Below are 6,000 nucleotides of genomic sequence, written 5' to 3'. Positions count from 1 at the left end.
GCCTCGCGGTTGATCAGTGAAGCCTGTATAACGGGGGGTGTGGGTTGGGGCCCCTGTTGTGGGGAGTCACCCATGCAACTATTACGGTGCAATGCGGGTCACAGGCCCTTACCGTGGCATGAGCCTGCCAAAACTTACACAATTCCGTGCTTTTGATGCATCAGAGAAGAAATGGCGAAGACTATATGAAGTTTCTGAACACTATATAGCATTCGCCACAAAGTGTGAGAACGAGTATTAAACATTCTTCGAAGAAGTATTGTAAATCTTCATTCATTTACATCAACGTCATTACAGAACAAAGTATATACAGTTGTTGAGATTAGCGTTACTTCAGATACTATCCGACAAGACGTCAAAATTGGAAATAAATGCGATTGCCATCTGTCTGTTGCTACTGGTCGGGGACGGCGGGCCGCAAAGCTGTTGCGGGGCGTCGCCAAGAGATGGCAGAGCGGTAGCCGGTCCTTTGCTCACAGCAGTACGTGTAGTAGTAGTAGTACTAACACCTGTATGCAAGAATGACGACCTCTTTGCTAATACTTTGGTTGGCCAATAAGAGGCAGGCCGACGACACATAAACAGCTCTTCTGTCAAATCTCAAGCTAATTAAAAAGTATTTTGAATTACATAAAAACAGATGGCTATGAAAGATGATTGTTCTTTTAATGCGTACCCTACCCCGAAACAACGTCCATATCATCCCTGGCTCTATGGGGAACAAATACGTTTTGACGATCCTCACATTGAATTCTGACTGTCTTTCTCGCCTTCTCCAAATGTTTCTGGAATTCAGTTTAGACACTTCTCATAACACAAGGCTTATTTCTGGCATTATCACACTTCCAGCGCATTTGACATTTCTCAATCCTTTCACTAAATTTCTAGAAGCTGTCTGTTCATCTAAAAATCTTCGACAGTGGGCCACTAAATACACCCTTTGGAAAACGATGTTTCTTTTTTCCATTTGCAGTCTACCTCCATTGACAAAGAATCTCTCTCCAGTCATTCTTCAGAGAAGAAGAATAAGCCACATCTAAAGACTGCATAAGACTAGTACCGTTCGGTGGAATGCAAATGAAATTTATGTTGTTTTCCTCACACAGCCCCGTAGTTTTCATTAAGATGTGAGAAGAGGGATTATCTCTGATAATTACTCTCCGTCGTCCTTTCTCTGAGGCAAACAGGAGGAAGTGAGTCCGAAACCAACTGTCAAACACACTCTGTTCTAGCCACTCACTCTAATGTGTTCATTTGCATTCCAGGAGGTGAACTGTAAATCCAGTCTGTCCATTTTGGCTTACCTTTATCAATACGATAAGGGAGAAGGAATTCTCGTGCTGCCTTCCCAAACAATATGAGAGTGAGGCACGGTTTTGAGGTGTCCTCAGTTTTCTCAGGACGTCGACATGTCCGACGAAACAAGGGCTTTATTTCGCAAGTATGTGATGAAACCCAGTTTCATCAAAACTGAAAACACTTCAAAAGGAACGCCTTCAACCTCAGATTTGTATTTCTCTAAAAAGACATTGATTCTGCTAAGGACACAGGATCAGCCCCGCACCGCTCTGTGGGACGGTTTAGGAGGGAATTGGAGGCGAGGACAGTGGGCGCTGTTGGATGGTGACGAGGTGTGCGTTCCACATTAGTAATGCGTCGAGTTAGTCCTACGCATTTCACCGTCAGAAACAGTGCAACACTGTCGGTCGCAGATGGAGAGTCGGAAACCCGGGCGACGGAGGCGCCGGCCGCTCAGCCACGCAGCCTGCAGAGCTGTGTCGCCAGTCGCGGTGCTGCGTGGAGTGCCGGCAGTGTTCAGGGTGCGCCGCGGTTCCGCGCTGTGCGAATTACGGCGCCGTCAGAGCTCTGAGAGTCTGGGACCTGACGCAGCGCCGCCTCCAAACGAAGCCTCACAGCGCACGTCTCAGGCAGCAGTGACGTCACACGTTGGGGTCATAACAAACCGAGGTCTTTGAGACTTTGGCAAGTACCACATGGTGTGTTGTGCTTCGGATCGAGTGGCTGTTTACATTTTAGATTGTGCTAAATAAATTACGGCGTTTATCAGAATGCCACGGAGGTGTTGCTTGCCAAATTACAGAGGCAATTACGGCAATGGGCCTTAAGTTTCTGTATTTTATTTTCCATCTATGAGTCTCTAAGATTGAAATGGATCTGGGCTGTTCACAGACAAGATTGGATGCCCAGCAAACATTCAGTTGTAAGTATCGTTGTTTTTCTTAACTACTAAATCGTAACACATAACTTTTATTGCGAAATGTATTACGAACGAAAGCAATACACAGTCCCACCCATCTTAACGGTCATTTTCATAACATCTTTATCAATCTACTGTACGCTTCACTTAAGGTATGTGAGCTGCATTTCAATGAAGAAGGTATATTAAGCAGTACTAGTATGTACCACCCAAGAACTGGCAAGCTGTTAACAGCACCATTGGATCGTCGATGTTTGAGGAAAGGTAAGTTAAACAACGAAATGTTAGGCAGAGGTCTACATTTGTAAATTATAATGTCTTAAGTGGGAAGCTGGTTGTATAGTTGCATCTCATTTGATGTTAAACTTTTCTTTTTCAGATGCAATACCTTCAAAGTTACCGGGATGCCCTTCATATTTGTCCAATACGCCAACATCAGCCTGAGGGGACCCCGAAAGTCGCAGGGAGCGACTGGAAAACAGTGCCCTTCACATCGCCATTCGAGAAAGTGTATAAAGGCAGGAGAAGTTGATAGGAGCGGCTTCTTTCTGTAGTTTAGAGCAACTAAAAAGTAAAATAAGTGTCTGCGATAAGCATAGTGACTGGATCGTAGATCACAAATTAGACAGTGTGTGCTTATTGTTAATTACCCACAATCCTTACCCTAGAGTCGATTGCTACTCTGTTATAAACAGTGATTTATTTCTCAGAGTTTTTATGAATGGTGTGGAATTGAAATGTGTTCGAAAGATGAAATTTCCCAAAAGTCTGCAACACACAAGAGGTGTGTCAAGCTTTTAACGAAAAATATTTATTGTGTAATAAAGATGAGATTCCTGTTGATAGTGTTCTGTTGTTCACTGAAGATAATTTGCAGAATTTAGTGAAGAAGTTGCCAGAAAGGGAAACTGAAAATTTTTTTAAAGTTCCAGGTTTCATTCCTGAAATGAAGTTCATCTCAGTTTAGATATTATACTGACTGGTGCTGTGATCATTACTAAATACTATTAGCTGACGTGGATGTACGTTTGTCAGAAGCACTGCCATTATTTCTATGCCAAATACAAATACACTGTCCAGGCTTTGTAGTAGGCTTTTAACTACTCCATCATTGAAAAACATGGTGATCAGTTAGAAGTCATATCTCACGGAAAGCTGGAAGTTTAGCCTCACAGGGTAAAGCACTTCTTGTGTCGACTGATGCAATAGATTTGAAATCCTAGCTTGATTACGAAGGTGAACTTTCCTGATACATAAAAGAAGTAATTCTTAACTCAGAAGCAGCTTGCTTTGAGGTGGTTAGGTTAGTGGCAGACAATAATTAAATTTATAGAAAAGCAATATCAAACTTTATTACTCCACCAGAAGTAAAGATAAAGTACTATCACCCTGCACAAACTTCTGCAGATCGCCCACTGTACTCTTTTGTGGATACAGTTCATCTCTTAAAGTGAATCTGTAAAAACATGATCTATTGCAATATGGAGACTTTCTCGCTTTAAAAACTCTTTTTCCAAATTCAATTGAAAGGCAAGATGTTAAATTGGTGCTTCGTATCTTAAATAATAAGACAGTTGTAGCTTTGCAGAGACTAGACTCGAAGAAAGGAATTCAAAACTGGGAAAGCACTGCGACATTTATAAAAATAATAAATCTTCGCTGGTGAACTGTGAATGTGAAAACATTATTTAAGGGCCAGAGGCTAATAAATGTTTTGCAGGAACGTGTCTGAACCAGCGGAAGTTCTCGCAGTAGCATCAATTACTTACTTTGTTTTATTTACATAGCTGATATATGTGGCAGTGAAGTGTAATCGTTCGGAATGGTGTAGAAGTGTTGTGTGCCTCATTGCAGAGGAAATTATGAAAATGAGCCACGAGTAGTAAAACTGAAATTACCAACATTAATGTTTCATGTGAACAAGTGAAATTAATGGGTGTCCAAAAGAGGGATTACAGATACTCGCCAGATTGTATTACGTTTTGTAGTATTTTATTTTCAATATCACCACACACTTACCAGTATATAAGGAGCACACACTGTCTTGTGCTACCCCATCCTAGTACACTTCATAAGATTTGGCTGCATTTTCAAACACACTCAGCAGGTTAGAAGCTCGATGACAAATACCTGTTGTATACAAGACACAAGTTCCAATCTTTTTGTGTGAAGCAGATCATTTTGCTTCACTAATTAGTCTCTGTTCTTACAAGGGAACCTCCCCGTCGCACCCCCCTCAGAGTTAGTTATAAGTTGCCACAGTCGATAGGCCTTGAAAAACTGAACACAGATCAATCGAGAAAACAGGAAGAAGTCGTGTGGAACTATGAAATAATAAGCAAAATATAGAAACTGAGTAGTTGATGTGAATCATAGTTCACATCAAGAACCATCCGACCCCATGACCACTGTGGTCCCGTGGTTAGCGTAAGCAACTGTGGGACGAGAGGTCTTTCGTTCAAGTATTCCCGCAAGTGAAAATTTTAATTTTTCATTTTCAGTTTATGTGACAAACTCTTACGTGTTCATCAATTTCTTGGGAGTGATTATCACATCCACAAGAAAACCTAAATCGGGCAAGGTAGAAGAATGTTCCCAGAATGATATTTTCACTCTGCAGCGGAGTGTGCGCTGATATGAAACTTCCTGGCAGATTAAAACTGTGTACCCGACCGAGACTCGAACTCGGGACCTTCGCCTTTCGCGGGCAAGTGCTCTACCATCTGAGCTACCAAAGCACGACGCACACCCAGTCTTCTTTTGAAGAACGCTTTTACTCATTCGCCAAGTGTACAAGTTAGGTGGGTCGACAACATATTCCTGTCATGTGACGCACATGCCACCAGCAGTGTCGTATGGAATATATCAGACGTGTTTTCCTGTGGAGGGGTCGGTTGACCTATGACCTTGCGATCAAATATTTTCGGTTCCCATTGGAGAAGCACGTCCTTTCGTCTACTAATCGCACGGTTCTGCGGTGTGGTCGCTAAACACAGACACTAAACTTATTACAGTGAACAGAGACGTCAATGATAACGGACAGATCATAACTTTGCGAAAATAAAGAAAGTAAATTTTTTACTCGAGGAAAGACTTGAACCAAGGACCTCACGTTCCGCAGTTGCTCACAGTAACCACGTGACCACGGCGCTCTAGAGTTCTGACAATCCTTGCATATCTTTCACATGGACTACTCAGTTTGTATATTTTGCTTATTATTTCATAGTTCCACACAACTTCTTCCTGTTTTCTCGATCGATCTGTGTTCAGTTTTTCAAGGCCTATCCACTGAGCCAGCTTATAACTAAATCTGTAGGGGGTGCGATGGGGAGGTTCCCTTGTTAGTGACAAAAATTCAGTTAACTGATGGACCATGCAGTTCTTTGCTTCCCTTTCTCAACTGTCAGTTGTTTACAATTTCCCTTGTTATGACACCCAACCCTCTTTTTAGTTTAACATTCCGTTCACATATTAAAATGTGCCACATAGGATTGGATCAGTAAAGAAGATCCAGATCAGACAAAGTACCCACACTTTGAAACTATTTCAGAACGTACACAACTAAGTATGGGCAAAATCTCTGCAATTAAAAAGCTGCATGACGTGGAAAGTCCACAGATAATAAATTTTTGTAAAAAAACCGAATTTAAAGTCTCATTATAAAAACTACCTGTCAAATCTGTGCTAAATATTTTTAAGGAGAGGACTGTTCAAGGTTTCCTGTCATTGGGGGAACATCATGTTACTGAAGGTTTTGACAGCAGCAAAATTAATTTGGACAT

The sequence above is a fragment of the Schistocerca serialis genome, chromosome 11, assembly GCF_023864345.2.
Source record: "Schistocerca serialis cubense isolate TAMUIC-IGC-003099 chromosome 11, iqSchSeri2.2, whole genome shotgun sequence".
Classification (NCBI taxonomy): domain Eukaryota; kingdom Metazoa; phylum Arthropoda; class Insecta; order Orthoptera; family Acrididae; genus Schistocerca; species Schistocerca serialis.
This window is presented reverse-complemented; position numbering follows the sequence as displayed.